The 24,206-nt window shown below is 41.6% G+C and overlaps 1 long non-coding RNA gene across 2 annotated transcripts in view; it reads right to left on the reverse strand.

Moving 5' to 3' along the window:
• Nucleotides 1-24,206, reverse strand: part of LOC140702498 (uncharacterized) — a 35,659-nt gene that overhangs the window by 6,166 nt on the left and 5,287 nt on the right. For both annotated transcript variants that reach the window (XR_012081682.2, XR_013536666.1), the window contains exon 2: nucleotides 4,437-4,571. This is a non-coding gene — a long non-coding RNA (uncharacterized LOC140702498). The remainder of the gene's footprint in view (nucleotides 1-4,436; nucleotides 4,572-24,206) is intronic.

Below are 24,206 nucleotides of genomic sequence, written 5' to 3' on the forward strand. Positions count from 1 at the left end.
TTTTGCCTTTATTATGCATAAGAAAGTACTTTCTCCTACTTTTAATTTCTTACCATATTTGAAAAAGAAGAAAACTACTTTAAACCAAAATGCCCAGAAATGCAACATAATAAGTGTAAGAATCAAGTCATACAGCTGTCCAAGAACTAAAACAGGTTCACTTGCATCTAATATTTGGATTTGAAAGGACATGATTGATTGTACTCATTGGCTGAAATCCTGTTACCCAGGTACACAAGTGGAATAAATTTTAGTTGTGAATTGCCTCAAAGAAGAAGTTTCAACATATATTATCTATTGCATAATGAATTACACTTCTCAGCATGCAACAGATAATGTCTATAGAGATTTTCTTACAGCAATTCATATTTAAAAGTTACACCATTTGTGTAGTTGCACAACAGGATTTTCACCATTGTGCTCTTTCTTTCCTTTAATTTATTATTGTTGCACAGAACTGAACTAGAAAATGCTTTCAATAATCACTGCACCTTATTGTTCTCCCACAAGAAAATCATTTTGGGGAACTAAAAACATTTGGGGAACTTTCAGGAAAGGCACAGAAGATGACAGCTACTGAAGCAAAACTTCCACGTCACACAAAAAATAATCTGGAATATGATGAACACAAACTAAGATGCTGCTTTACAGGGCGTATTTCAAAATAGGCTTGGCCGAGCATACTTAAAGAGGACATCTCTTAGCCTCAGAAAAACATCGTCAGCACACAGGAATTTATTTTATGACTCTCTGTTCAGGAAAGGTCAGAAGGGAACTGCACAGTAGTGCCTTTTCAGCTGTCATTCCATACTGACCGAGATTTACAGAACACAGTCATTCTATTGTTTAAGCATGTCAATAAAAATATTTCTTTCCTCACAAAGCCAGAATCCAGCAGGAGACATGCGACCATCAGCACAATTGAGAGCTGATCTAATCTAAGCCTCGTGGCGCAGTGGTTAAAACGCTGTACTGCAGCTAAAACTGTGCTCACGACCTGGGGTTCAAATCCCAGGTAGCCGGCTCAAGGTTGACTCAGCCTTCCATCCTTCCAAGGTCGGTAAAATGAGTACCCAGGTCGCTGGGGGAGGGGGGGCAATGTGTAGCCTGTATAATTAAAATTGTAAACCGCCCGGAGAGTGCTTGTAGCACTATGGGGCGGTATATAAGTCCAATAAATACGTAAATAAATAATAAATAAATAATCTCCTCACTGTAGCCCCGCCCTCCAACTCCCAAAGCAGTGGAAGGCTGAGAAAATTTTCAGAGCTGGCTTTCAGCTAACATGGATGTGGGGATAAGAAGGCAAGAACATGGGGATAAGAAAGCTGGGGATAAGAAGGCAAGAACATGCTGTTGTGGTGTCACTGTAACACCAGGGCAACGTCAGATGACTCAAGCTGGTCTTCAAGTTCAATTGTGGTGTCATTGTAGATACCTGCTGCTGGATTGTCTTTGCTCTATTTGATAAAAGGCATAAATATTGATTATCTAAATGCAATATGCATTTTTTCGTAGATTGTGTCTGATTACAAATAATTCATTGACTACGTTGCAGAAAGTCTAAAAAAATGGAGCTAAGACTAAACTATTTCCCACTTGGATGCCATCTGATCAGATGTGGTCCAAACATATGCACTCATAGAAAGAAAAATAAAGAAAAAAAATAGACTGATTTGGGCTTGTTTTCTGCTTGGCCCAGATTCTTCAATCGGTACAGAAGAAGGAGCCTGGAGGTGACTGTGGAGAAGTGACCAGCTGTGGATAGGGCACTGGGGGAGGCACCCATGTTATCTAAGCATAACCATTTCAACTAGCTACTCATGTCTAACTCTGGTCATTGGCAAACATATTTCCAAATTTTTCCTTTTCAAGCTCACTTTTCACAAGCTGGCTGTTAAAATCAATTTTCCAAAAAAAAAAAATCTTCCAGTTTATGACTCTTGGATAGATAAAAGTAAAGGTAAAGGTTCTCCTTGACATTTAGTCTAGTCGTGTCCGACTCTAGGGGGCGGTGCTTATCCCTGTTTCCAAGCCATAGAGCCAGCGTTTGTTGAAGGACAGTTTCCGTGGTTACGTGGCCAGTGCAACTAGACATGGAACACCGTTACCTTCCCACCATGGTGGTACCTATTTATCTGCTCACATTTTTACATGCTTTCAAACTGCTAGGTCGGCAGGAGCTGGGATAAGTGACGGGAGCTCACTTCGATGCGTGGATTTGATGACTGCTGGTCTTCTTACCTTGCAACACAGAGGCTTCTGCGGTTTAATCTGCAGCGCCACCACATCCCTCTGGAATATTGTACTTCAAAACAGCAGGAAATGGCCTGATATTGCTGCACAGTATTGTGCCCACATTGCCAAAAAGAAAAAGGATGCCAAGCTTTACATAGCAAAGGGCAGCCGGAATGCTGACAACACTAGTGGCAGTAGTCAAGATGGTCTACAGGATACTTTCTTGTGCTCACTACCATTCACAAAGTGACACCAAGCAAGGGAAATTCTCATAAGCTGAATCCTTTTTTCATCAGTTAAGCACTTTTCACCCAAACACAAAGCAATTGTCAGGGTTTCCTCCCTCTCCAACAAATTCTCTAGGTATCTATTGCTTGGGGAACAAAGAAGTCCAAATGCCTAGAACGAATCTGTCTTTCAGATCAACTGTGTGCACTGAAGTACTTCTCTGTACATCTGCAAGGTACAAGGATTGTTAATCTCAATGGAATTTATATGAATTTGGAGTTTCTCTGCCCCATGCAACCTGGTGCACAGCACTCTCAGCCATCTGTACTGAAAAGGAAATCTTGTTTAGATTTCTTTCTTGCACTATTAAGAACCAATATTCTTTTATGTTTACCAGTGCAGCACAGCGCATCCAAATTTAGATGCAAGGCTGAAGAAAAGGTATAGATACTTGTTGCAAAACTTAGTTTTAAATCAATCTCAGGTGTGTCCAGTAAAACCTGTCTTTTGACTCTGTGTCTGTAACCTTTAATTTCCCTAAACTCTCCAAATATCTCTCCTCTCTTCAATGGAAGCTGCAACAATGCATCTACAGTGGACCCTCGACTTACGAAGGTCCCTACTTACGAAAATTTCAAGATACGAAAAGCTTCGGCTGCAAAATTTTGGTTTGACTTGCAGCCGGAGCATTAACCTACGAAAGGCAGGAGGAAAGGGCGGGAAATTCAAAGCTGCCACCGCTGCCAGTTCATTGTTCCTCAGACTGTTGGGGGGGGGCTGGACTATAATTTGAAAAAAAAATGAACAAATGGATCAAGTAAAAAAAGGACCCGAGTCTTTTTTTTCACTTGATAGGGGTGATTTTTTTTCCTTAAATGAGCCTCGTGGCGCAGTGGTTAAATCGCTGTACTGCAGCTAAAACTGTGCTCACGACCTGGGGTTCAAATCCCAGGTAGCCGGCTCAAGGTTGACTCAGCCTTCTATCCTTCCGAGGTCGGTAAAATGAGTACCCAGCTTGCTGGGGGGGGGGGGCAATGTGTAGCCTGTATAATTAAAAGTGTAAATCGCCCGGAGAGTGCTTGTATGGGTCGCTATATAAGTCCAATAAATAAACAAACAAACAAACAAACAAACAAATAAATAGAGTTGTCTTAGAACGAGCTGGAAGTTTTAGCACATATATATTGCTGAAACAGCGACGTCTACATTGGCTTGGGCATGTCGTGAGAATGGCTGATGGTCGGATTCCAAAGGATCTCCTATATGGAGAATTAGTGCAGAGAAAGTGCCCCAGAGCTTTCTCTGTAGAGCCCTGTTTCCCAACCTGGGGGTTGTGACCCCCAAGGCAGTCACAAAATGTTTTCTGGGGATCATGGATTGCCTTACATGTGTTATAGCCTTTACTTAATAATTTCTTCCTTGACCTTTCAGAGCAGGATATTAAAGTTAGCGGATATGTGTATGTATGAGAAACAGGCCCTTTGGGAGAAGAAAGCAGCCTGTATTTTCTGAGAAGGAATGACTTTATCCCTTTAAAAATGTCTTTTTATGCAAATATGAAGAAGGGTTGCAGATTACTTAGCTGTTATAAAAGGGGATCATGACTCAAAAAAGGTTGGGAACCTCACTGCTGTAGATAACGGATTGCCAAACGCCTCATACATCTTCTAGTGTGTTGTGCCAATGCTTCTAATGTCTGTGTGGCTGGGAATAACATCAAAGAAAATGAGACAGTTTTTGGATGTTTCTCTTTCTTCCCTCACTCCTGCAAGCTTTGTAGTGCTCAGCCTGAAGAAGGGAACAACTGAACAGGAAAGCTCAGCTGTTTTTAAAATTTTAGTGGCCTGATGAAGGTATTTATCATTTGCTTTTTCTATTCTTGTTTAGGAATATTGAAAGTCTATGCATCACACCACCTGTGTATAGGTTTCCATAGTTGCACATTCTAGCAGTTGAGTAACGGTACTTACCCATCCTTCTCTTGACTTTTCCATCAAGGCCTCACAGCTTTCCCCCTTTTTATTACTTTGAAGGTGCCTCCGTACTTTGGTTTTTCTTTTGTTCTTGACAACACCTTTGTTTTGGGGCCATTTTTCAAAAAGGATCTAAACAAAGAACAGAAGAGCACCAATATTGTCAAGATTGAAGACTGAGGAGAACACAAGATGCCAACACAGTGCCTGGATGTTTCAGGGGTTCCCTTCCTGTTTACAGTCACGCCAAGAAAGAACATTTGATTCAGACCATGTAAGACCTTAATAATCTATACTATGTTTTATGCACCTTCCAATTTTCTCCCCACTCCACCCACTTTCCCCCCCAAAACTACCACCTTCTGATTCCAAGTTTTATTAATATATAAATGCCAGTGATCAAGGTACAAAAACAAACCTCAGACCAATACATCCAGTTAATTGGTACCCTGGGTGTTCTATCATGAACCCAGATTATGTAAAATAAGGAGAGAACTGGTATTTAAAGTCCAACCCTTTGCTAACATAAAAAAGAAATAGTAAAAGTGCAACAGATTTCTGCAAGTGGCAAAATGGCAATACCCATGTGTGTTCGTGTGTGGGTGTGGGTGTGGGCATGCGTGTGTGTGTTTTACGTATTCAGTAGGAAATGTTTATTTTAGCTGAAGGTGAGTTTACAGTCAGCATTTTCATGGATCAAATATCATTTGAAAAGAACAGTAGGGGGAAAGGTTATTTTAAGGATTTTCTATTTAAACTAAATAAAATATTTATGCAGGCAAGCTTCTCTGCCCAGCATAGAGGTGAGCATTCATAGAGAGCTGCTGTCTGTTTCTGTAAGCTTAGTCATATAGCAGGTAAAGTGATGACTCGTGGATTGAGAGCTCCCTCTCCCCATCTACATATTGAGGTCCAATTTCACACTTTGTGTGGCAAAATGGGTTTGCTGTTGCCTCTGGTCCACCCGGGTCTCCCACAGTGCTCAGCCCTCGAAGATGAACCTCCAGGGCCTAAACAAGGCAAGTAACAGTGATGTGTCTGGAGTCTCTGAAGGCCCCCATGACTTCCCAGCAGGGCAAGCAAACTCATTTGCCATATGGGGGCTGAGCTGATCCCCAGTTATATATATGTTCCTGTCTAGGCAGAGTCTCCTTTCTATTCGTTTTCAACTTGTAATTTTAAAAAAAATGAATGGAGTTCAATGTATAGAAGCTTTATTTTGTTCTGTTCCTGGAAGAGGTCTCCTCTGTTCCATTTTGCATTTTGCACAGATTTCTCGATGGGCTTTCTTTTAATGTGTGCAGATGGTACCTTGAAGTAACCTAGTTCCACATCTGTTTTTCCCCAAACCAGTTATCCTAACAACAAAGGTGGGTGCATGTATCCGTTGCAGCTGTTTTCTCAGGTGGCGTCCATGGTCTGTACTGCTTTTTTCCATCTTAGGCGGATAGCCCAGCTGCGACCCTTACCTTGATGTTGGGGCTCTCACTGCTTTGGTGCATGCGCTTGTAATCTCAAGATTAGACCACTGCAACACGCTCTACGTGGGGCTACCTTTGAGGCTGCTGCGGAAACTACAGGTGGTGCAGAATGCTGCGGCCAGATTACTCAGTGGAGTGAGAAGATACCAACATATCTTGCCCACTCTGGCCGCATTGCATTGGCTGCCCATCCGATTCCGCATCGACTTCAAAGTGTTGATGCTTACTTACAAAGCCCTAAATGGTTTAGGACCTCGATACTTAGTGGAACGCCTTCTCCCACCAAGATCTACCCGTGTCACTCGTGCGAGCCAGGAGGTGAGGCTGAGGAGCCTAACGCCGAGAGAGGCCCGGAAGAAAAAGACCAGAAATCGGGCCTTCTCGGCGGTGGCTCCTCGCCTCTGGAACAACTTACCTCTTGAGATTCGCGCGGCTCCCTCGCTGGGCATTTTTAAGAAACAACTAAAAACACTGATGTATAGGCAGGCCTTCCCAACAGAAAACTCCTGACGATCTTTCTTCCTCTATATCTCTTTTCGACTTCTATTTCTGTTTAGGTGTAACGTTTTTAAAATTATATTGATGCTTTTCTATTGTAAGCCGCCTAGAGTGGTCTAATATGACCAGATAGGCGGGATAGAAATAAAATTAAAGGAAAAAAAGAAAGATAAGTGTAATGAGATCCCCTATTAAGATTTGGTGCTTTGTTAAAGATTCATAGGAGATAATTATGGTCAGCTTACAAAGTCAACTGGAGAAATCAATAAAGAGCTATTGGCAATAAGATGTGTATTACAGGCATGAAGAAATCCATAGCAGTGGCCCAGCTGACTTTGGATCTGGGTGTCAGCAACCTGTGGACAGGATTGATCAGGGTCTCATTGATGTGGGCGGCACAGCATTTCATCTAGTCTACCTTTTAAAGTGGCCTAGACTAATTCCATACTGTAACTCCCAGCCTAAATATATGAATGCAGCAGAGTGAATATTTGCTTTTCAAACTTTGTTCAAAAAACAAAACCCAAACAGACTCAAAATAGGCAATAACACATGATTTAGATTTAAATGTGTGTATAAAATGCATATCTTAGGCTTTAAAATTGCATACAAAATGCACATCTCAGAGTTAAAATGCATACAAATAGGTATTGTGTGTGTGTGTGTGTGTGTACATGCAAAATTTCATGAGCGTTTTCTTTGTAAAGGCTGAGCCAGCCTTTGTAGCCTTGGGCAAGCTGCACAAGGAATTGTAGATGGGAAAGAGAAATCATAGAAGCAACACATTCAGAAACCCTGCATTCCTGACCTTCTAGCTTAAAATTTCACAACTCATTTTATCTGACAAAAAGCCACATATCCTGAAGAGCTTCCAGCTCAAACAAAGTGCAGCCATGCCTTTTATTAGCAAAATATGTCATCCCTCTCCCTTTACCCCAACAAGCACATTCCCCAGCTACTTTTGTGCTGTTTCTGTCTCAGTTGTCTTAGATGATATCTTGCCCCCTTGAGCAACTAGTTGACAGCTACTAAAGAACTGCAGGACATAACCTCTGCCATCGTTGTACCAGACAGAAGAGCCTAGACAGGAACCCATGGCTGTAGAATTTTGAACTCTCTCTTAAAAAGCTCGCGTGAACTACCTTTGAAGTAGAGCAGAGAATTCCAAGACCTCGCCAAACTGCAAAAACCCAAGATTTTGTAGGTCAGACACATGACTGTTAAGTGATATCAAACGACTGTAACTCTGTAGTGTGGAGTCTGATACTTTAGAATGGCAACAGGGGGTTTCCTGTGAACCTGAGGTGATCGATGTAGAAGCCCAGGAGGCCTTTGCCTAAGTGAGATGTTGTAAGCTTCTTCATGAACCAAAGAGAAATAGTCTAAGCTAAACATGATTTTATGAAAAGCAAACAGATCCAGTTTGTGGATAGAAAAAGGTCCAAGTTGTACCTCCTCACAGGTCCAGCTTGTAGTGAGAAAAAGAAAGAAAAGCATACAGGTAAACTGAGCCTTCAAGGAAATCCAGAGCCCTGGTCAATTTGAGTACATTAGCGCTGCTAGGAAAACTTGGAATGGACTTCTAAATATTTGTACAGTTAAGCTCTAGCATCTTTTAAACAAAGATCAGCATGAGTGAGACACTGGCATGTACTGAGGAGAAGGAAAAAATGGAGATATTTTGTGAAATAATTTTTGGCTATTAATAATAACCTTGTGCCACCAAGTCAATTCTGACTTACGGTGATCCTTTTCAGGGTTTTCCAGCTAGGGTTTTTCCAGGTAGAGGGTATTCAGAAGTGGTTTCCCATTCCCTTCTTCTGGGGGCGCCCTGGGACCAGGTAGCTTGCCCAAGGCCACCCAGGCTGGTTCTTCTCCCTGGAGCCCACAGTGGAGAGTTGAACTCCCAGCTTCTGGCTCCTCAGCCAGATACCTAAATTACTGAGCTATCCAGCCCGCTGGTTGACTTTTACCATAATGAAAATAGAAGTCACAAGGAAGGAAGGAAGGAAGGAAGGAAGGAAGGAAGGAAGGAAGGAAGGAAGGAAGGAAGGAAGGAAGGAAGGGTCATCCCACTCAGGCTCTTCATGATTTAAAGTGAAATATGTTGATATTTTAAATAAGTTACAAGTACGTGGACTTCATTGTTAGTATGTTGATAATACTTAAACTAGAGTCCCATACATACTTACTTGGGAATATTAAGGCCTACTGAACTCAACTCTACTTTGAGTAGATATGCTGCCTACATAGATTCTAAGTTGCAGCGGCTGCCTATATTCATCAAGTACCGTCTACAATGCCTCTCTTCATAAACCTTAACTAGATTATCCGTATATTTGGATGTTACAGTCTTCTGCTTGGTTGGAATGTAATTGGGTGTGGGTGTGTGCCATTTCACTCACTCTTGATTTCAGAAAAAGGAAAGATTTAGCTGTTAGCCCTCAGTAGGTAATAATAGATAATTAGCCTCACATAAACCTCTCCAAAATAAACCATCAGCTGGGCTTAATAACGTAACCGTCATATTGATTCGAATGGCTCTTCTCCAGACCACTATGTTTGAGATATACCACATGGCTCTTAAGAGGTGAGCTTGACCTTACAGTCACACAGATTTACTGTAAACAATAATTTCTGTGTCTGCCATATGTAAATGAGTATATCCTACTAATCTGGCATATGAGTGCAATGCTGCAGAAACTCTTCATTGTTCATTGAGCTGCTGTATAGTACCAGAAGGAAAATACTTGGGGTGTTGTTGTTTTTTTTAGGGATTGTGTCCAAGAAGGCAATTTTGTTCTTCTCCTATCAACACGGGGTATTCCAGGAAATTTCTGCTCATGCATATTTTATAATTTTAAGTGTCATGGAAATGCAGACTATCCTGTAGTCCAAATCAAAGATGTACAGAGTGCCCATATGCACAGCAGCAATGTATCATCAGATTCTCATGTAGGGGAAATGATCTATCCTATAGGCCAAGGGGAGATCCAAGGCAGAGGATGTTCTAGCTTTCTTCTACTAGGCCTAGCAGTAGGAAGAAATGGAATTGTTCTTTCATCCCTGACTTCCATTTTTATTATTTTCTGCTCTCCCCTCAGTTGCATTGGCCAAGAAGTTACACGAGTCAACACTAAATCTGTATACACTTCTAAAGCTTTGGAACTGCTATTGTTGCTATATCTGTCAAGGCACCTCTGACTCAAGATAACCCTATGAATAAGCAATTTCCAAAAGGTCCTGTCCTGCTTGGCTCTTGTAAACTCAAGCTTCTGGTTTCTATTTAGGAAGTCAACCCATCTTGTATTTAATCTTGATCTTTTCCAGCTTCTTTCCATCTTTCCCAACATTATTGTCTTTCTAGAGAATCCTGCCTTCTCACGATGTGCCCAAAGGATAGCCTCAGTTTTGTCATTTTTGCCTCTACAGAAAGCTCAGACTCAATTTGATTTAGGACCCACTTGTTTGTCTTTCTAACAGGTCAACTTATCTGCAAAGCTCTCCACCAGCACCACATTCCAAATGAATCATTTTTTTCCTGTCAGCTTTCTTTACTGTCTAGCTTTTACACCCATACACGGTGATCGGAAATACAAGAGTATGGATGATCTTGCTCTTGTTCTCCAGTGGCTCATTCTTATATTTAATTATCTTTTTAAATTCCTTCATTGCTGCCCTTCCTAGTCTCAGTCTCCTTCTGATTTCTTGACTGCAATCTCCATTTGGATTGATGCTTGAGCCAAATTATACAAAAATTTTCACTATTTTCATTTCTTTATTGTCAATGCTAAAGTTGTGCAATTCTTCCAGTTATGATTGTTGTTGTCTTAATGGTCAACTGCAGTCTTGCTCTGGCACTTTCTTCTTTCATGAATATAACAACACGGCCAAGCCATGTGCAACTGAGTTGTGGTAGAATCATAGAATCGTCGTAGGCTTGGAAGGCGCCTTGGAGGTCTTCTAGTCTAGCCCCCCCCCCCCAAGACAGGAGACCTCATACCTTCCTGGACAGATGGCTGTCCAATCTTTTCTTGAAAACCTCCAGCGATGGGGCACCCACAACATTGGGAGGCAAGCTATTCCACTGCTTAATGGTTCTTACCGTCAGGGAATTCCTCCTTATTTCCAGGTTGGATCTCACTCTGACGAGTTCTTGTCCTACCCTCAGGCACAATGGAGAATAATCAATGCCCTCTTCCCTGTGGCAACTCTTCGGATATTGAAAGACTGCTATCATGTTTCCCCTCAGTCTTCTCTTCATTAAGCTAAACATACCTACCATATTTGCTGGCGTACAAGATGACTTTTTTGGCCCAAAAAACATGCCTCCAAATGGGGGGGTCGTTTTGTACGCCAGGTGCACTTCATTTGGGCCAGGAAGGAGCTGCCGCTGCTGCCACTGCCGTTGAGTGAGTGACGTGGGGCCGCGCCGGCCGGAGAGGAAGGCAGGTGGGCAGGCAGGTGGTCGGTCCAGATGGAGGGAAGCAGAGCCGGCCATGCCTGTAGCGGCCAGAGCCCGCCGCCCCGCACCACTGAGCCAGCTCACCTGCTTGCCTGCGCACCACCGGAGAGCTGCTTCTCCTTCCCCTCTTCCTCTTCCTCCGCCGCCCACTTCCCTTTCCTTCTTGCCCTTGCAGCTGAGCCAGCTTGCTCACTCACCCGCACACCACTGGAGAGCTGCTTTTCCTTTCCCTCCACCTCCGCCGCCGCCCGCCAGCCTGCTCGCTTCCCTTCCCTTCCCTTTCCTTCTCGCCCTCCTCTCGCCAGCCATGAACTCTATATTTTGAGTGGAAATGTTGGGGGGGTCGTCTAATACGCCCAGTCGCCTTGTACGCCGGCAAATATGGTAGTTCTTTTAGTCGTTCTTTATAGGATTTAGCCTCCTACTTATCATCTTTGTTGCTGTTCTCTGCACCCCTTCCAGGGCCTCGGAGTCTTTTTTTGTATTGTGGTGACCAGAACTGGATACAGCACTCCAAGTGCAGCCTCACCATTGCCCAAGACAGAACCTTGAGGGACCCCACTGCACACTTCCTTCCACATAGAGAGGACCACATGTTGAGTGTGGTTGGTCAACCAGCTGCAAATCCATCTGGTAGTTCCACTGTCTATCTCACTTTGTTCTATCTTACACAGGATTGCTCCTAGAATGATGCTCTAGGAGCAATTTCAGGAGGATTGGTTGGGGAAAGGGGCATGGCAAGTTCCTGATATTTCCATGGAATGCCCCTTTTTTATTCTCTTCAGACCTCTGACATTAGAGCGGAAAGAGCCACTGAACTGTCTATGATGGCTAGAAGAGCAGCTGAGTTCTCCCCCCTCCAGTGTGGGATCATCTCCTGCTCCCTTGGAGGAAGTGATACAAAAATACTAGACATCCTGGAAGACTCTCTGCACCATAATATGACTGTGCGATTTCTTTTAAATATTGCAGATATTTTTAAATGTTCATTTATAAACAAACAAGAAATGTTTGTTTGTTCATTATAGTATTTCCTAAGCAAAATCACAAGTAATTGCTCAGAGTTACAAAAGGATTGCAAAATTATAAAATACAATTTATACAGCATTTTATATAAGCAAAAGTTAGAGAAAATAATATCCTTGAATGAATATTTTTATATTTTACATTCCAATGATTCATCTGTTTTTCACTATAATTATTGAGTAACTTTTTCTTCAGCTCCTCTATAATACGTACATTTCTTTAGAAAAGCCATCATCAAAACATGCTCACACCAATTACTTGAGGGCTTGTAGACTTTAAAGATCAAACTATGTCTTGTCTAGTCAAAATGCATATTCTAGCTAACTCAAAAACATCTCCTAAAATGTTATGTTGTATTTCAAAACATTCTCTTCAAAATACACAAGAAGTGCTACTTTAGGGTTCAAAAGAATGTCATGCCTCATTATGTCTTTTATTACTCCCACCACCACCTCCTGCAAAAATGGATATATATTAAGTAAGACTCCCTCCCCTTGTAATAAATCTATTCCTGAAGTTTGACACTGTCAGCATTTGTCTACTTGTAAACTGGGGGGAGGGTATCTCCCCCTGGACGGGGAGAAATAAGAAATTGTATCATTTTAATGTTTGATCTTTCCCTTAAAGTTGGAAGATAGCATTTTATTCCCTTTATAAAACTACAAGCTCTTCCAGATAAGACAGAAGGAATAAAAGAAGAAATAAAGAAAGGGTTGGCCCCCAATTAGAGTAATTGGGTAACCAAGGTAGGCAAGGCGAAGCGATCAGCAACAGTGAAACCAAAATGAGAAGGCATAGCTTCCTCCATTGGTCTCCTTATTTCCCAGTTCTGAAAGGAAGAAACCTCATTCTCATGGCCACCCCCTGAGCAGTGCCAAACAAGAGCAATGCATTGCAGGCAGCAGGCTGTAGCCAGGTTTCAAAGAAGCAGGAAAGCCAACAAAGAGTTCATCCAAGCCCTCAGTTTCCCCACCCTCATTGTTACCTTTCCAATTCTGTCCCTTGCAAACCTCTCATGGCTGCAGTCTCAAATTTCCACTTTCTCATCTTCTCCTCCCTCAGCAGTTTCATCTTGTGTCACAAAGGAAAACACCAAGAAAATACAGTTACACACCAAGCAGAAAGACAGCACAATATGAAGGAGGGTGCCAGGATGGACCTTGCACACCCAAAAGGTAGAGCTTGAAGTCCATGAAACAGGAAAAAAGCACTCCTATTGGGTACTTGCAACTAATTTATGACTATTTCCAACTTCAAAATTCCTGCTTTTTCCTTTCCAGGTGTTCTGCCAGGCTGCTGACAGCAGCCCTCACAATGATATTTGATTAAACATTTCCTAGGTGATTTGACAGACACTGGGTGAAAGGAAGGATAAACAAAAGAAGGGAAGGTAAAGGTAAAGGTAAAGGTTCCCCTTGACAATTTTTGTCCAGTCATGTTCAACTCTAGGGGGCGGTGCTCATCTCCGTTTCCAAGCCATAGAGCCAGCGTTTGTCCGAAGACAATCTTCCGTGGTCACATGGCCAGTGCGACTTAGACACGGAAAGCTGTTACCTTCCCACCGAAGTGGTCCCTATTTATCTACTTGCATTTGCATGCTTTCGAACCCCTAGGTTGGCGGGAACTGGGACAAGCGACGGGAGCTCACTCCGTCGCGTGGATATGATCTTACGACTGCTTGGTCTTCTGACCCTGCAGCACAGGCTTCTGCGGTTTAGCCCGCAGCGCCACCACGTCCCAAAAGAAGGGAAACAATAGTGTAATTATTGTGTATGCCTCATTAGTTTAAATGAACCATTCATCACTAAGAGGCTCTATCAGAATCCATCACCAGGCTCCAAAAACGAATATGTGTTTTCACTAGTTACCTAACCAAAATCACATGCCTCTTGGTGATCTTCTAGACAAAATACCCAGCTTCATACAGTAGCCTGTTAGAAGCTTTGGACAAAAATTAGTGCAAGAAAGCCTTTGATGATAAAATGCCTTATCCACATAGAATTTTTCCTTCATTCCCATCAAGTAACCATTGGCTTATAAGCTTTGAGTATGTATGAATTTTTTCTAGTCTCTTGTGGACTACAGCTTTTCCCATGATAAACATAAAACCTGTTCTACAAATTTTATGATATCTTCCTAATTGCCTATGTTACTTCAGCAGCACAAATGAGTAAGATCTGAGAGTCTTGTAATAGCCCTGGTCTTGTCAAAGGATCAAATTTCTGCCAGGCAGGAATCAGACACAACCACTTTGGATTCAAAAACAACCTTTTACTGCTGAGCTTTGAGACAGGATACTCTTTCAGTAATGCAGCTAACTTAGTAACGCTGCATGAGTCAGAAAGTTCTGTCATGACTTGAATTGTTATTGGTTAGTTTGGACATTTCCCTGTACCCAGTTCTCCCAGATTTCAAACCAAAAACTCTAAGCAGAGCTTGGAAAGTTTGTTGTTAACAATAACGAATACAATGGCATGATTCAGCCATCCTTAACTGCAGAGTGGTAGTGCCAAGATGTGAATTTTTGTGTGTATAGAGTGTTAAAATAAGTAAGGGGAGATGTAGAAAAAACAGGAACCGGGAACTAGGAACAGCTGAGCCCATGACTGGGTGTATGTTTGTCTGCTTCTCCTCAAACCAACAGGTACATTCAAATAAAATAAGCCTGCCAGAGAGAGCGCCTCTGTGCATACCTCTGCATTGCACAAAGTGTGGTGCTAAGTATACACTTGGCAAGAGATGCAGATACTAGGTCCAGAACCTCCTGGAAGATTCTTGCTACAATTTAAAGTCCACATCAAGAACAGATTTGCACTACTAAACTCAATTGACCATGAACGAGAAGAACTGTGGATTGAAACCAGAGATATTATCAGAAAATAATGCAAAAAGACAGTTCCTGTAGTAAAAAGAAAAGAAAAACCTAGATGGATGATGGAACATACAATATTGCAGATGAGAAGCAGAAGATGACAGAAGCAGGGTCAGACCTTAAATGCAGTTTTTCAGCGATTGTCACATAGAGAGAGAAGTACTACTACAACTAGTACAAAGAAACAGAGAACAAAAAGGGGGAAACAAAGATTATCCAAGAAATCAAGATCCAAGAAATCAAAGGGAAATTTAAGCCTCGACTAGTTTCCTATAGGCAATCGGGTCAGACAAGGGTGCATTTTATCACCTTATCTGTTCAAACTATACACAGAACATACCATGCAGAAAGCTGCAGTGGACTCAGATGAAGGAGGAATGAAAATTGGTAGAAGAAATATCAGTAATGTAAGATATGCAGATGACACCATCTTAATGGCAGAACGAAGCAATGACTTGAAACAACTGTTAGGGAAAGTAAAAGAAGAAAGTGCCAAAGCAGAATTGCAGCTGAATGTTACGAAAACTAACATTTTGACTGCAGAAGAACTACTCAACTGTAACACTGACCATGAAGAAATTGAAATAGTTAGCAATTTTGTATACCTTGGTTCAATCATCAATCCAAAGGCAGACTGTAGCAAGAAATCAGAAAACTGGGACAAGGAAGGGCAACAACGAAGAAAAGACCATTAATAGAAAAGATCATTAAGTGTAAAGATGTGTCACTGGAGACCAAGACCAAGATCATCCACACTCTTGTATTTTTGATCACCATGTACAGATGTGAAAGCTGTACAACTAAGAAAACTGACAGGAAAAAAAAATTGCTTTGTGTGAAATGTGGTGCTGGAGGGCTTTGCAGATACCCTGGATTGCCAAAATGACAAAAAATGGGGTTCCTAGATCAAATCAAGTTTAAATTATCTCTGGTGGCAAAAAAAAATGTTGAAACTGAGGTTGTCCTACTTTGGGCACACCTTGAGAAGACAGTATTCCCTGGGAAAGATAATAATGCTGGGAAAGGTGGAAAGCAGCAGGAAAAGAGGCAGGAAAATATGAGATGCAGACCTGAGTTTGCAAGAGTCGAGCAGGGGACAGGACATTCTGAAGATCACTCATTCATAGAGTCACCATGAATCTGAGACAAGTTGATGACACATAACAACAGCAACTGAAAATGTAGCCCTGAAAATTAAAGTGTTTTTAGAATTGAGACTTCAGCAATAATCAAAAAAATTAACTGCAAAACAATTAGCCAGCTCTCCAGCCAAGAAACGTCCCTATACCATAACATTCCAGATAGTTGAACATGTTTTGCAAATGATAACAAAGCATAAACAAAGGATGCAGATCCTACACCTTGCACTCTTTATAATTACAATACTCTGGTTTTCCAAGACCCTGGTGCAACAGATGCTTTATTCTGCTGCACCTTTATTCCGCTAGACAATTTTCGTTAAAACAATGATTTTATCGTCATAATGGCAGCTTGCCAGATTCTGAGTTACAAGCCCTTGGAGTTACAGTTGGTGGAACAACAATAGAAATTCCTGTTTTAAAAAATGTTCTTGGTGCACCCTGTCCTTGGAAAAGAGATTGTTTAAAATTGAAAGGAATGGGAAAACAACTGAAAGAACTATAAACATAGGGAGAGAAGTCACAGGAATTCAAATCTTGACAAAACCATGCCACACACACCAGATATCAACAACAGTCATGTAACAGTACAGTAGCAGACTTCATTTCCAGAAGCCAGCAACACAATCAGTATGGCTGTAAGACTTATGGATGTTTTCAATTGTTGAAATATTTGCATACATATGACATACAGAAGCAATGTAGATAAAAAATGTAGAGCACAGACAGAGTTCTGATTCCTGTCCTCTGAAGATGCCGGCCACAGAGACTGGTGAAAAGTTAGGAAGAACAACCTTCAGAACACGGCCAAAGAGCCCAAAAAACCCACAACAACCATCAGATCCTGGCCGTGAAAGCCTTCGTGAATACATAAATAAAGTTTGCAGAATCAGACAAGCTGAATTATTGCAACAATGATGACTTATACCATGATACTCAGATGAATTTTGATATAATTGGAAATGATTATCTGTCTTCATTCTGAAATTAACCTTTAATTGGGATAAATGCCAGTAGTGAAGAACACAGGCTTCTGATTTTTCCATAGGGGTCTATAAAGTTCTGTAGGGCTCTTAGAGAGGTGTTCAAATGTCAGAAACTTTGACTTGACCATAGGATGATGCTTCAAAATGCAAAGCATCATCTTGTCACTGCTTAGTTAATAAGTAGCTTCAGTAACTTTCCAGGTTCTGCCTATGAGATATATTAGGTTAAAAAATAAAAGCTTACCAAACGTCAACCAGGAGTCTCAAGAGTAAACAATCTTATACTTGGTTTTCCGAGTCAGCTTCCATGTTGTACACAAGATATAACCCTGACTCTCATAACTGACAGCCAGAATTTCAACAATGTTGTTATTACTGTATTGTGTTGTTTCAACTTAGTGCTTAAGCACTCTCTGGGTGGTTTTCCAACATGGTTATTCAAACAACATTTGAATAATATTTGCCCCCCAGTGAACTGGGTACGCATTTGGCCAGCCTAAGAAGAACGGAAGACTGCGTCAATCTTGAGCTGACAACCTGAATCCATTGGGATCAAACTCAGTTTGTGAGCAGAGGCCTGGCTACAGTACTGCAGTTCAATCACTGCACCACGGGTCTCTTCTGCAGAGTCAAGAAGATGCATTATGAAACCTGCTGGAGAATACCAAAAATGATTGTGTAAAGAAATATGGACTTCCAAAAGCTTTTGATAGAGGTGGGCAGAGGCCTCCCAACCTTCACTGTATATAAATAAAGGGCATGCAGATCAAGTCCAACCTGCCCTGTACCCTTTACATTCTCACTTGCTCCTCCTTGGGGTCATTTTATTGTGGTGTTGCTCTGCTCTGGAGGGTAAACAGCAGCTTCTTGCTCTGCCCTATGCCATTTCAGAGTTGCACAAATATCTCTGCTACAGTCTGGTTTTGCACATTTGCCCAAAGACAGTGTGCAAGACACATGCCTAATATAGTGTTCTTAAATATTACAGTATTCTTAAATAATGACATCCATAAAACAGAGAAAATAATGAAGATATATCTAGATCAAACAGTTGCCCCAGTAATTTTTTTAGGAGATATAGAAGCTGGGGCTGCATTATACTCAGTGGAAAGCTTTCTATTTTAACTGGATTGTATCTATTGTTCAAAGTACATGGGTCCAACCTGATCTATCTATTTTCAGAATGTAAGTGTCCCAGCATGTTAATTTTAATGAAGGGAAAATTGGCTGATCTTACAAAGTCAACTAGATTTTTCTCTCTTGTTTCTTTTCCACTCAGATGTCATTAATTTATACTTTTTTTCAGTTGAGTGCATCATTACTATTTGGAATTGCATTTTTCTGGGCACAGAAGAAATGATGAGAAATTATGAATGGAAATTAGTGGCTGATTTCATGGATTTCAGAGGCATTTTTTTCCATTGGGATCACAAGAAGCACGTAGCACTGGCTTCTCAATATCATGGGCAGCTGCTTGTTGTTAAGATACACCTGGGAAATACTGTTACCCTAAATCAGCGGTTCTCAATCATGGGTCTCCAGATGTTCTTGGACTAAAACTCTAAAAAATCTTCAGTACCACCTGTGCTGGTCAGGATTTCTGGGAGTTGTAGTCCAAGGACGTCTAGATACCCAAGTTTGGGGAACTGCTGCCTCAAGTGAAGTCTCCTTGGTATTTTTAAGAACTTAAAATGTTACTCTAGAAAAGCAGTTTTTAGCATAGCTCATTGTCGTGAGTTATCCAAAAGTAATTCATTAACATTATTAGTGTCATAAACACAATCTTCCCTTTAATTCATCATGGCCATAATCATATTGCTTCGCAGGCAGAGTGTTATGCTCCACCCATGTCGTTCCATTCACTCTCCAGCTTGCAAGCAGAAATTGCCCTGTGAGAAAGAATTGTGCCTAGAGTTATACAAAAAGGTATTTGGTGCTTCCTTGATCTTGGCCAGAAAATGTCAATCCACTCATGCAATGAAATATGGGCTCAGCCAAACAGAATTCTGGCCTATGGCAACATTAAGCACACAAGAAAAATTCTCAGAATTGATAAGAAGGGTGTGGGCCCAATTCAAGGTACTGGTGTTAACTTATAAAGCCCTTTACCACTTAGGCCCTTGTTACCTGTCAGAGCGCCTCTCCCTCAGGTCGTCCCTCCATTCCACCCGCACCTCTCAGTCCTTGATGGCCACTCTCAGAGAGGCCCAGAAGTCATCAACCAGAAGCCAGGCCTTCTCGATAGTGGCCACCCCACTCTGGAACTCCATCCCTGTGGAGGTGCAATTGGTCCCGACCCTCCCAAGCTTCCATAAGCAAGTGAAAACCTGGCTTTTTACCCAGGCCTTTACAAACCTCACCTCTTTGTAATATTAGTTTTGTACTGAGTTTATGCCGGTTCATGGTTCGCCAAATGGGGTTTTGTTTTTGTATGTTCAGTTTTAAAAAAATTGTTGTACAGTATATTTTTGTTATTTCCTGGAAGCCACCCAGAGTAGTGGCTTGTCCGCTGCATGAACGGGGTACAAATTAAAAACAAACAAACAAATGTGGGAGGGGATTGCTCAAAATGCCTATAACATTTTTAAAATGTAATTATAAAATAACTTGAAAACCTTACCCAGTGCTTTACTTCTGATGTGCAACTTCATTGCACAGAAAATCTTGCTTGCAGTTACCATTGTGTCCTGATTCTTTTTAGTCCTGCTTAGAGAAGACCCATACAATCCTTGGGACTGACCTTGCATAGGGGCTTATCTTAATTCTTACTGATTTCAATGGTTTTTTTTACCACTCCTGTATCCAACCCTTCACGGAATCTGGGGGCTCATCCATCCTATTACTCCATTCTTGCCACCAAGTTTATGAACTAAGCCTTTGATTTGGTCTCTTTCCACAAAGTTCCTGCATGATGATTGAGTAGATAATAGCACAATAACATATGGACGCTTCCATCGTGCAGCAATCCACTGCCATGAAGTAATCAACCTTCCACATGGGAAGTAAACATGTGAGCTGTGATCTCCTGGTAGGATGAGCACATCAGACTCATGTGTAAGCATCTGCAAGAATTCCCGCTTACAAACCTGGTGTGTTTGATATGTGCATTTAATATCAATGTTAGCTGCTGTGGATTTTTGTTGTTTTCTCTTGTGACGCTGTCAGTCAGGAGATCCTGGGCATCTTTGATGCCTCTGATGTACAACAGAAGGAAAGAGAACAAAACGCATACCAAAAAGTTATCGAATTTAAAGCATAGCTTACAATCCCTTGTGAATAGCTGAAGGACATAGTTCAAAGGGAGGTCACTGTGAAACACAGACTATAACAGACATACAGAACTGCTCTGAAGGCAGCGAAAGGAGACTTTATTCTGGAATGGTGAGCGTGGTTGCCAGAGTAACAGAAACCTTGTATGTTTTCACAAGGAAATGAGTCACTTGTTTCTGTTGGCCAAAACTCTGTTTTCTTTTCATTTCATATTTGAGCTGCCTAATATATTCTGAAAGAGACCAAGCTTTCCAGTCTCCTGACTAAGATAACTTGTTTAATTAAATGCTCAGCAGAAGGTTTGCATAGTAATAACATGAAACCAAATAAAAGCAGGAGTAAATAAAACACGTTTCGGAGTCTCAGGGAAAGAAAGGAAACCGTTCAGCTCATCGTTACTTACTAATAAATTATACTGCATATAATTATAAAACAGTTCTATAAAGATGAGGCATGATTCTGCCAAAGTTAAGGACTTTCAAATCACACTTAATGGAGGAGTGGGAAAAAGAGATGTGTGTGTATATTTAATTCTTCAATTCACATAAATAGCAGTTAAAATAGTAAACATTGGCTGGATTTCACAATCACTAATTTCGGGCCATGCTTCCAGTTTCTGATTTCAGTCCTCCTTAAATTAAATCAAACATTTCCCTGTCTGTTTCTTGTGAGATCTTTCTCACAAATACAGGAGTATATTCCCTAGTAAATTCAATTGGCAGAGTTCACAAAAAACAAACAAATAAAACTTTCCCATTTGTTACAAAAGTTAGTAGTCATTTGAGGCACAGAAGTGAAACCCTCTCTTGCCAATATTGTTGCACAGAAACAATATTGTGCAGTACTATGACTTCTCATTTTATCTAAAATTACAGTAAAGGAGCTTTACTTCAGGAGTTACCATGATAAAAGAACAGATTACTTCTCTATGGGGATTGTATGTGTTTTCTTTAGGAGAGATATAAATAAAAAATAAAAATGAATTATAACATGCCTGCTAAAATTAAAGCAAAGCAAAACACTCAATTAAAATCAAGTTCCTCTCAACCTACCAGAAATGAACAGTTGACAGAGACAGACATGGTTACACATCAAGGCTATTGAGTTCCAGAGGGAGAAACTCACTTTTTGCCTTTGCCCCCAGTGTCATTTACTCCAGTGGTTCTCAGCCTTTGGCTCTCCCAATGTTTTGAATGACTCCTCACAGCTCATACTCTCCAATATTTCACAGATGAAAACAGAGACATACAGATGGATTTGTAAGGCATGTGGGCTAAGCAGTGAAACGGAGCAGCTAAGAGGATGTTGTTGGGGCAAAAAATCAAAATATTGCATGCTTTAACTCTTGATTACAGTAGGGAGCGTGTCCTTTACTTGGAACTAACGTCAGAAGGTTTTTTGACCCCTGGGTTTCAGAATCCTTGAGACCACCCCTTCCTTCCTTTTGCCCCCTTTTCTCTGTAGATATTTTTTATTTATTTCCCTTAACCCAGAAGTATCTAGACTTAGTGTTTTCCTTCTACTAGGGATAGGGTGAGAAACTAGGCACATATCTCCACGTTTTTCTCTGCACCAAAAACAAAATAACCAACGTTCAAATCCTTTCAACAGGCGAAGCCAAGCAGCACAAGAGGCATGGTGAAGAATGTGGCCAGGCAACGGCAAGGACGTGGTGAAAGAGTTATCGATGAAAAGAATGCACAAACCTGCAGTAATTTAAACACAGAAATCTTGGAAAACTGAGAAAAGAAAGGAGAAGATAACACTCGGCATTCATACCTGGCATTTTCTGAGTATATAGAGCCTTTTATAGGTGCACTTCACAAGCTGCTGTTCACTCCATTTGGGGAAGCAGGTACTTTATTAAACATAACAAACCACTATGTTTTCAGTTGCCAGAAGGGAAGGATATCTGTCAGGCTAGCCACTGCCTCTCAATTAAGAGTGCAATCAGAGGATGATTTTTCTCACAGTTTGGTCAGGTTTAGAGATGGGCTGGTTTATTCCTTTTCCCGGCGTGACTTGCAGGCCATCACGAACCAGCTCATCCCTGATCCACACCTGCCTGACCCTTTTTGGGTCCGTGTTGGGGAATAGTATTTTTTTTGGTGAAGGCCAAAGTCACTCTGATTTTGGCTTGGTTCTAACATGGGTGATCACTGGGATTGAACCAAAGTGAATGGCTAAAGCCAGTAGTTCCCAGCCTTGAGTAACCCAGATGTTCTTGGACTGCAACTCCCAGAAGCCTTTATCACTAGCTATGCTGGCCAGGGCTTCTGGGAGTTGCAGTCCAAGAACACCTGGGTTACTGAAGGTTGGGAACCACTAGCTGAAGCCATTGCTTTACTTAAGCCACTTAAAGATATTGGGAAATTAAAGCTCTCCTGTGGAAGAGAGAGGAAGTTAAAAAAAAATTAACAAAAGCCCTGGTGTGCTACACCAGGGGTCTCCAACCCCTGGTCCGCGGCCCAGTGCCGGTTTGTGGGCTTCGCAGGCCCAGACTGCAGAGACCTCCCACTCCTCTGCCCTCACACATGGTGGGTGTGGTGCGCTTGAGTGCTTGCACAAGTGAGCGAGTGCATTCATGGACAGGCACGGCCTGTTTGCGGGTGGGTGTGGCACGCTCACAGGTGTGCGCACCCCTCACCCATGAGCACGCTACGCCCATTAACCAATGCACCCGTTCACCCATCCGTGAACATGCCATGCTCACCTGCAAATGCAGGGGGTGCCCCCGCCCCCTTGTGCATGGACCCCACCCCCCTCAACCGGTCCATGATTCCAAAAAATTTGGGGACCACTGCGCTACACCACTCAAAATGAAGGCTTCTTCCCACTCCATCATGGAGGAGGAAACAGGATGCGACAAGGAGATAAATTATATTCTTTCTTTTTTTTTCCCCCTTTGTCTTTAAAGGGAGATGAGTCAAACAGGATCACTTTGAAGTGAGATGTGGTTTTCTACCCTGAAACCATCTGATTCTTACATGAAGATAGAAAGATCATCCCAAAAGACATCGTGCACCTTAAAGCAACTCTGATTAGGATGATCAAGCATGATCCAGGCCAGGATAATTTGGTCATCGAGTCACACCCTAAATCTACCTTACACAGTTTTTCTGGTGAGAGGAGGTATGCAAAGCAGCTGTTGGTGTTGTACAAGTACATACATGAATAAATATATTCCCTATATTCTTGGAGACTAAGATCAGCAGAGGAGGCCCTCCTCTCAGTCCCATTGCCAGCACAAGCACAGCTGATGGGCATACAGGAGAGGGCCTTCTCGGTGGCAGCTCCCAGGCTATGGAACGCTTCTCCATGGGACTGCATTTCCTTGCTAATTGTCTGTACTCATCCTTGGTAGCCTGGCCTTCTTTCTACTTTCTGTACATTTTTTGTTCGTTTTTAGGTCCTCCCTGAGCTTTTTTGTGAAGCCACACTCGCCTTTTTTTGCCGCCTCCCCCCCCCCTTTTTCTTCTTGTTGGAATTGTCTGTAGTTGTGCCTTTAGAATTTCTTTTTGAAGAAGCTGCCACCCTTCTTGGACTCCTTTTCTTGTTAGGACCTCCTGCCATGGGACCTTACTTATCCTTGTTCCGAGATTATTAAAATCGGCTTTTTTAAAAAAAAAATCCAGCAGAATTTTAAATTTTAAAATCCAGCGGCTACACTCTGCTTTCGTTTCCTTTGAAATCAAGAATTCTAGAAGGAGATGGTCACTCTCACCTAGAGTTCCCCTCACTGCCACTTCCCCCACCAAGTCAAGGATAGCAAATCCTCTAGTTTCTTTCTCCACTTTTTGTGGAAGAAGAATACTTTTGCACAGTACTATGAGCTGTTGCAGATCTCAGAAATCACACCACCATCAGAGCTACGAAAAAGGCAATATTAGGAACAGCATACATACTGTGTCGATATTTAACAGATACTTAGTTTTTTTGTTAAAACTTATATCTGTTAATAATGATAATAATGATAATAATGATAATAATGATGATACTACTACTACTACTACTACTACTACTACTACTA

Source organism: Pogona vitticeps, chromosome 1 (assembly GCF_051106095.1).
Source record: "Pogona vitticeps strain Pit_001003342236 chromosome 1, PviZW2.1, whole genome shotgun sequence".
NCBI lineage: Eukaryota > Metazoa > Chordata > Lepidosauria > Squamata > Agamidae > Pogona > Pogona vitticeps.